This window comes from Balaenoptera ricei, chromosome 12 (genome assembly GCF_028023285.1).
Source record: "Balaenoptera ricei isolate mBalRic1 chromosome 12, mBalRic1.hap2, whole genome shotgun sequence".
NCBI lineage: Eukaryota > Metazoa > Chordata > Mammalia > Artiodactyla > Balaenopteridae > Balaenoptera > Balaenoptera ricei.
Genome location: NC_082650.1, coordinates 3,070,188 through 3,079,066, shown reverse-complemented (window position 1 = coordinate 3,079,066; position 8,879 = coordinate 3,070,188). Strand labels below are relative to the sequence as shown.

Sequence of the window (8,879 nt, the reverse complement as noted above, 5' to 3'; positions counted from 1 at the left end):
TTGCGGGAGGGGCAGGAGCTGCGTTTGCATTTCCGAGGCCAGACCACACTTTTCCCATAGATTGCCATTTCCCCAACTATTTGCCCTGATTAAAGGAGGGTAGAAAATTACTTACGCCCCTAAATTGCAACAACAAAGGCTGGGTTTCTCTTTTCAATCAAAACAGCACGGCTGCCTGATTCAAATGCTAATAGCGGGGGCCTGAATTGGCCACTAAAAGAGGGAGACACTTTTCTCTGCAAATGACCAGAAAGTCACTCCATTGCCCAAGAATCCGCAGGATCCTTCCAGCTGGACGTCTGTGAAATTGCTTCATGGGAAACCTCCCGGAGGTGGTCTCGGGCTGCAGCCTGCTTAGGGTGCAGCTTCTGGGGAAGCGAAGAGGACCTTCAGTTTGAGCAAAGCTCTGACCCAAGGAACGGGGTCTCTGCGGAAACGCCCCTTCTCCCTGTTGCACATCCAGGAAGAGGTGAACACCTCTGGTGCAGCTCTGGAATTCTTTGCTGGAAAAGGCGGCAGTTTGAGCGTTGGCTGCCATCATCCTAATTCATCCTGATTCTGAGGTGGCCTTGCTCCCACTGGCTTTAAGGAGAAAAGCAAGTGTCTCCTCAGCTGCCTACAGCCGCATCCCCCCAGGCCCTCCCACCAGGCATCCCAGTGCTCTGCTTGCTTGCGGGGGTAGCTGGAGAGAGCAGGGCTTCGGGCCGATGACCCCAGTTCCACTCCTGCAGCTCGCTCGGGGCGTGACCAGGCTGTGCCCTTTGTGCCCCTTGCACGCTGCGTCCTCAGGAGTGCGGTCTTAGGGCAGAGGGGGACCAGCGCCTACCTCCCCACTCAGGTGAGGAAGTGTGCACACACACGCATGGGGCCCCGGGGCAGACTGCCGGCAGCCCCACGCTAGCTCGGCCCTGACCAGGTCGGCTAGCACTCCAGCCCAAGTGCCCTTCCACGTCACAGCCCCTCCTGCGACACCAGACGCCGCGCCACGTGTGGGCGCCTGCGCTGTGGGACTCGGGGCTCCGGCAGGCGAGGCATCGGGGGCGATGACACAGAGGTTTTGAAAACTTCTCTCCTCAGTCTCTACGCCTCGCTGCCATTATCACAGTATGTGTCTTTTCAGTGTTTGCTTTTGTGTTCACCTTACCCACCAATCACGCAGTCGTGCACATGTACGCTTTGCACCCACCCCGTGCCCAGCTGGGGCGCCTTGCTCGCCGAGGGCTACACCCTCGAGCCCCTGGTGCATTGGCTGGACTCAGCTCTATTCTGCTGGAATCTTGCGTGTTCGGTGGGAGCAACGCTGATTTTAGATCTGTATGAGTTAAGAGGCTTTAACAATTTGCAGTCCCAAGGGAACTGTTACATGATCCTCCAAGATAGCCATCCCTTTCTCTCCTCTCTACCCTCCCCCGCTACAGCCCCGGCGACCTCAAAGGACAGGGGTTACTTTTGTTTACTTTTCAGATTTACACTATGCTGGTTACTTTCTTATGGATTATTTATGACGCTTCTTTTACTGGGAAACAGTTCTGAAACCATATTGTGGAGTGACAGTTCTTTCATATACCTGTGAAAACACCACGAATATGACTGTGCAAAAGGTATTCAGAATAGGCATTCATGCATGTGTTAGAAAGGGACTTACTTCCTGGAGAACTCCATGTTAGCAAGGGAAGTAGAATACATCTGATGTAAGTGACCAAGTTATCTTTTACTTCGAGAATCCTTCTCATCTGATTTACAGATAGTCTTGTTCTGAAAGAAATGTTTTATTTTTATTTTTTATGTTCATGTCTTACCTCCAAGGCTAGACTTTAAGACTGTCAAAATGGGCACTTATCCCTCTTTATATTTCTGATGCGCAGATTCATGTATTACACACAATGTGCACTGCATTGTTGTGACAGGGAAGGACCTTTGTCTTCTATTACAAGTTAATCACTAAAGGGATGTTGCCAGTAAGCTTAAATTATACACAATGGCCCATCTTTGGGAACCCTGCCTTGCAGGTCATGAGCATTAAGCTAAAATACCTTGTTTAGCTCACAGGAAACATTATGACCAGGCCCTTCTGTGAATGACTGCAGGAAGGAAGAAATTAACACATTCCCTCCTGAGGTGGGCCAGAACCAGGAAATGTTTGACTTTACTCCCTCCCCTCTTAGTATAAAAGAAGCCTGAATTCTAACTCAGGCAAGATGGTTCTTTGGGACACGAGTCCACCACCTTCTCCATCTGCTGGCTTCCTGAATAAAGTCGCTATTCCTTGTCCCAACAACTCGTCTCTCGATTTATTGGCCTGTCGTGCAGAGCGGTGCGGCTTGGACTCAGTAACATTGTTTCTTATGATGAGTAAACCCAGCAGTTATTCTCCGTACTTTACATTTCTAATGCTTTTGGATGCATGTCAAAATATTCTTGGTATGCCATGAATACATAGACTTCTCTGCCTTGGCCTTCCAGTATAAATTAGTTGACAAGATAACACTGATGCCATTGGACAGCAGAAACATTTGACAGACAGCTAGATCCCCAGGCTAAGACTGGTATAAACAAAAAGATATTATTTAGCATAGCGTAATTAAGGGTGGTATCAAGTGCAGTATTTGAGACAATATTTTAAAAATCCAAAAATAATGATGTAAATTACATCACTGTAAGTGTAGAAGATGAGGAGAAATTTTAAAAAAACCAAAAACATAGAAATAGCTGGAAAGCTAAAGTAATCCCATGTGATAGAATTTCAGGTTAGAGAAAATTCCAAACAGATGAAAGTAAACCGAGAAACAAGTAGGACCAGGAAGGCAGAAGAATGGAAGGACTAAGAAATCAATGGCAGAGTGTTGCATTTTCAAACCCTAAGATCTTGGTGAGGAAACTTTATGGATAACTCGGAACTCATTCTCATTCAGTGCTCCAAGGAAGGAGCTCTGTGGCCATGAAACATCCTTTAATTTCATGTCTGCCGGATCGAATCAGCACCAGTGGTCACAGCCAGGTGCGTTGATTCAGGATTTCTCAAGTTTGTCTAATCGTCACAGGAATTCACTGAGAAGCTTGAAAACAATACAGATTCCTGGGTCCCAACACAGACCAACTAAATCAGAGTCTTCAGGCAAAGGCCTAGAACTGCACGTTCTACCAGGGGCCCCCGGTGACCACTTTGATCCAGCACATTTGGAGGACACTCGTCCAGCCGAGGATGACTCAGGAAGAGAAACCGGAAATAAGGAAAGAGACGGGTCCACCTTTCAGACAGCCCCAGAGCATGTGCATACGACCTACCATTATAGTCTTTGCTTAAAGAATCAGATTTAAAGCTAGACTATACTAGCGATAGGACAAGATTTGTTTTACACATGAAAGGCATTAGTAAGTGTGTGTGTGTGTTTCCAGTTTACTTGTCCCACTGGGGTGGTGGTATCTGGTCCCTAGATTTCTAGACATGTATATTCATGGCATTGTACAGTCTGAATGAGTCTCTAAGAAGATCATCTTCTCAAACTCCCTCATTTGACTGACAAGAGATGCAGCTGTGTGCTTGTACGTTTGCACATCTGTGCATATAAAAGTACGTATTATAGGTGTGGGTCTTTGACCCTTTTCTGAGTTTGGGGGAATTCTGGAGCCTACACCCTTAACCTATAGCCTGTAAATGAATTAAACAGAGTCCAATGCTAGCTTTCATAATCCGTGACAGTAAGCCTTTGGAAGAAAGTTTGTTCATTAAATTCCACAAGTTTCAAGAATTCACATGCACCCTAAGAAGCTCAAATATGGTTCAGGTTATCCTAACGTGACCTCGACATGCTTTTGGGAAACTGAGCCAATATATCTGGCTTCTAGGCTGAGGCTCCAGATCAGTAAAGATAGCCCCCTAGGAACACCTATAGGACGGGAACTTTGCTCAGCCCTCAGCCAGGCTTTGTGGGTATTCTCATGATAAAGAAAAGCATTTGTCTGTGACCTTTCTTTTCTTCTTCTCCACTACCACCTCAGGCCTTCTCTCAGGCTGAACCAGCTGAATCCACATGGGGCCCAGTGTGGAAGGAGGCGGACGGGGGGGAAAGTGTGGAGGGGTCCAGCAGAGAGTGAAGGACACACACACACACAACTCACCTTCTCTGGGCCTCGGGGTCACTTGTCTGCAGTTTCTCGCTGTTCACACTTTTCCCTCCACTCCGTAAGCCGAGAAAGAAGGCCCTTAGAGGGAAATGTGCGATATCTTTTTACAAATATCCTTCAATGCCACAGTTTATTAACACTGTCAGCCGAGCTGTGTCCCTCCAATTTCCACCACAATTTACAAAGTGGGAAACTTGCCTTACTGTTTTGTACCAGGCCAAGGGGCAAGGTCCCCTGTGATTTAAGGCTAAGATTCCAAATGCAGCCCAGTGTGGCCAAGACCCAAATTTCAGTAATAACTTCTCATCCCCAGTTTTAAGATGTGTGCATCTTCTCTCTGGTTTGATGGTGCCGGAACCTATCTTTCTGAATTATGATGGCACTGCGTCTTACGCAGAATGACAGCGGCTGTGTTTGGTCTCTTGTTCTCTGGTTAAGTATGAATGCAATGTATCAGATCTATAACGTACTGACGGTTTCCTGCTTATTTGTTTTGGTTCCTCTCATTGCTGGTTCTACAAGCATTCTGAGCACCAGGTACAGGCGCTTCACGGCCACCTGCCTGGTGTCAGTGTGGAGTCACTGCCAGGCCCAGCGGGTGGCCAGGACTCTCGCTTGGTGGCCTCACTGCTGGCTGCCCACCCAACACCTGTCACCCATTTTCTTCCTCACTAAGAGTACCCTGGTATTTCTCTGGGGTACAAGGTACCCAGATGAAGAAAACTTCATAGTACACGAGATGCTCAGTGAAACTCTGGTTAGTTTTGGTCCTCTTGTGCTAACCCACTGTACCTGGGACTCAGGACCAGGTCAGCCTGTCCAGTCTTGCTCAGTCCCTTCCTTCTCAAACTGGCCCAAAGTCCTGGAGCCAAATGCATGCTCTGTCTAACCTTGGGATCAGTGTATTTGCCAGAAAGCATCTAGTCTCTCCCACCCCAGCAGGCCTATCTTTCCAGTCCTCCAAGCAAAACAAATGTAAAGGTTTTCAAATATTTTATTTCCTTGTTTTAGTCTAGAATTTTTTGTATCTCAGCGTTTATAAACATTCTCAAATATGTCTAGATATTGCAATCTAGATCTTACATCACTTAACGTGCTTTCCCTTTATGACCTGTATTCATTTTCTCAACTCATTTTGAAATTTTGCCTGCACTGAAGGGGTCAACTCAGTCACCTCCATTCCCAGAAACTTGCTCTTGTTTACAAGTGTTTCATGGGCTTACCCACTTTAATCAGAGTACCATCCAATCCGCTGCCGTATCTGTATAAGAGCTTAGTTGGATTTCTTCCAATCTTCAGCCGCAGAGAGCTTATTTGCCTACGGTTTCTGTCTCAAATGATTTCTAATTCATAACAAGCTTGTCAACTGGCTTATGAAGAGGATGCGTTCCCACAAGTTCTGCACATCTTAAACAATATCACTGGACCGTCCAAGGGAATCAAAAATGCCAAATTCTGTTGAACTGTTTTCTGTACTTGGAAACACATACTGACTATTGATTATACTTGCAGTTAGCACTGTAGTTTTGTTTTCATTCTATCTTTACTAGTAATGCTAATATACTGAAGAAAAATAGAACTAAGGCTATTTTTATCTTGGAATCTATGATATCCCCAGGTAAAGTTGAGAGGGAATTATCTTTTTAACTCTAAGGTTTTTCTAACTGTTTATTTTGAAAAAATTTCAAACTTATACAAGGTTACAAGAATCGTACAATGAACTCCCATAAGTCCTTCAGCTAGACGTATCAATTGTAAACATACTTCACACTGTGTCACATAAAATGCATGTTTTATGCCTCCCTTTCTCTCTTTACATATGTTTTTATATGTATATATGTATGTACATATACATATAATTATACTATTATTATTATTAGTTCACCATTTAAGAGGAAGTTACAGACATAATGACCGTTTACTCCTAAATATTTCATCATATATTTCCCAATAAAAATGTCATTCTCTTATATAACCTCAGTAAAATGACCAAATTTAAGAACTGAATATTGCTATAAAGCTGTTATCTAATTTACATCCTAAATTTCACCAATTGCTCCAATACACTGGTAAAGTTATAATGTTTTAAGGACATGTAGAGATTTAGTCAACATAGACAAGCGGATGTTAACTTGCTTCTGAAAATGAATCTATTCAATATATTATAAAGATAAAAAAATCTATGTGAGAAACAGATTCTGTGGTGAGAAACAAACTCAATCAACAAGAATTATTTAAGTATTCAAAAAACTATTGGAAGGATCACTTTGGCAATACATATACTAAAACTGAAACAATGCAGAGGAGATTAGCATGGCCCCTGCACAAGATGATACACAAATTCTTGAGATGTTCAATATTTTTTTCCAGAAAGGAAAAGAAATGGTTGAGTGTTATGGACTGAATTATGTTCCCCCCAAGTCTTATGTTGAAGCCTTAACCCTCAATGTAATATATTTGGAGATAGAGCCTTTAAAATAGTAAGTAAGGTTACATAAGGGTGGGGTCCTAACCCAATAGGACCAGTGCTCTTTTGGGAGGAGGAAGAGATACCAGGGGTGCTCTCACACAAAGGAAGGACCATGTGAGGATCCAGGGAGAGGGAAGCCCTTTGTAAGCCAGGAAGAGATCTCTCACCAGGAACCCAACCATGCTGGCACTTTGATCTTGGACTTCCAGCCTCCAGAACTGTGAGAGATAAACTTCTGTGGTTTAAGCCACCCCATCTGTGGAATTTTGCTATGGCAGCTCTAGCAGTTTAATTCACTGGGTAAAAATAGAGGTAAAAATAATAGACTATCCTTCTCATGAGATTCTTAAATTAGATTTGATGGTTGAGGCAAACATTATAACACTTAACACTATCTGATGTAGTGCTCCATGTGTATAGAGGAAATACTTAAGACAATTTTATCTAAAAAGTAGAAAAGGGTTAAAGGTACCCAAATGGGAGTAAACATTCAATACTTCACTCAAAGTGGTAAGATGTTGATATAAGGAGGCTATGATGAGTTACTTATATATGTTGTAATATCTAGAACAACCACTAAGGAAACTATATAAAATGATATGATCAAAAACATTATAAATAAATAAAAATGCTATTCTAAAATATGCTGAGGTAATCCACAATAAAGCAAGAAAAGAGAAACAGAGGAATGAGAAACAGAAGAAACAAAACAAAAATTGAAATGCCAGACATAAGCCCTACGTTTCAATAATTGCTCTAAATGTAAAGGGTCTAAATACACCAATTAGACAACAGAGGGTGGCAGAATGGATAGAAACACACAACCCAAATATACACTGTCTTCACAAAACTCACTTCAAATTTAAGTACAAAAGTAGTTTGAAAGTAAAAGGATGAAAAAAGATATATAATGCAAAATCAAAAAAGGAATGGCTATATTATATCAGATTAAGTAGACTTCAGAGCAAAGGAAATCACTAGGGACAAAGAGAAACATTGCACAATGAGTAAAGAATCAATTCACCAAAAAGATATAGCAATCCTAAATATGTATGCACCAAACAACAGAACTTCAAAAACATGGAGAAAACACTGAAAGAACTTAAAGAAGAAAAAGAGAAATCCACATTTATAGTTAGGGGCTTCATGACCTCTCTGTTAGCAATTGATAGACCCTCTAAACAGAAAACCAGCAAGAATACAGAAGAACTGAGCAATGTCATAAAACAACATCACCCAAGAACAGCAGAACGCACATTCCTTTTAAGCACCCATGGAACATTCACCAAGACAGACCATATCCTGGATAATTTTTTTTTAATTTAGCAAATTAAAAAAAACCTGAAATCATACAGAGTTTGTTCTCTGATCATAATGGAGTCATAGTAGAAATCAATGACAGATGGAGTCGTGCTAGAAATTGATGACAGAAAGACAAAAGGAAAATCTTCAAACATGGAGAGTAGCCAGCACTCCTAAATAATCCATGGGTCCAAGAGGAAGTCTAAAAGGAAATTTTAAAATAAATTGAACTGAATGAAAATGAAAGCACAACATATCAAAATTTGTGAGATGCAGCTAAGAGGGAAATTTACAGCACTAAATGCATACATAGAAAGGAAAAATCTCAAAATGATTTTCTAAGTTCTTACCTCAGAAAACTAGAAAAAGAAAAGCAAAAGAAACCCAAAGCAAGCAGAAGGAAGGCAATAATAAAGATAATAGTGTAACTCAATAAAATTGAAAATAGGAAAACAATAGAAAAAAATCAATGAAACAAAAGGTAGCTCTCTGAGAAATCTCAGTAAAATCTGTAAACCTCTAGCAATACTGACAAAAATAAAAAGACATAAATCACTACATCAGGAATGAAACAGGAAATATCATCACAGATCCTTCAGCCATCAAACTGAGAGTAAGGAAATACTGTAAAATTTATACTCATAAATTTGACAACGTAGAAGAAATGAATCATTTCTCAAAACCCACAAAGTACCAAAACTCAGCCAAGATGAGAAAGATAACCTTAGAAGTCTTAAAACTGTTAAAGAAATTGGATTTACAAATCCCCAGACCCAGATCGTTTCACAAGATAATTTTATCTAACATTTAAGTGAGAATTAACACAAAATTTTTTACAATCTCTTCCAGAAAATAGATGAGGAAGGAATGTTTGCCAACTCATTTTATGAGGTTAATATTACCCTGACAGCAAAAGCAGAGAAAGATATCCTCCCTCCAAAAAAATGTACAGAGCAATGTCTCTCATGAACATAGACTCAAA

At 41.6% G+C, this 8,879-nt stretch overlaps 1 non-coding gene across 1 annotated transcript; it reads left to right on the top strand.

Moving 5' to 3' along the window:
- The first annotated feature begins 6,384 nt into the window (after positions 1 to 6,384).
- Positions 6,385 to 6,489, top strand: LOC132376485 (U6 spliceosomal RNA). The gene has a single exon (XR_009506323.1). It is a non-coding gene; the product is annotated as a U6 spliceosomal RNA (small nuclear RNA).
- The last annotated feature ends 2,390 nt before the right edge of the window (positions 6,490 to 8,879 follow it).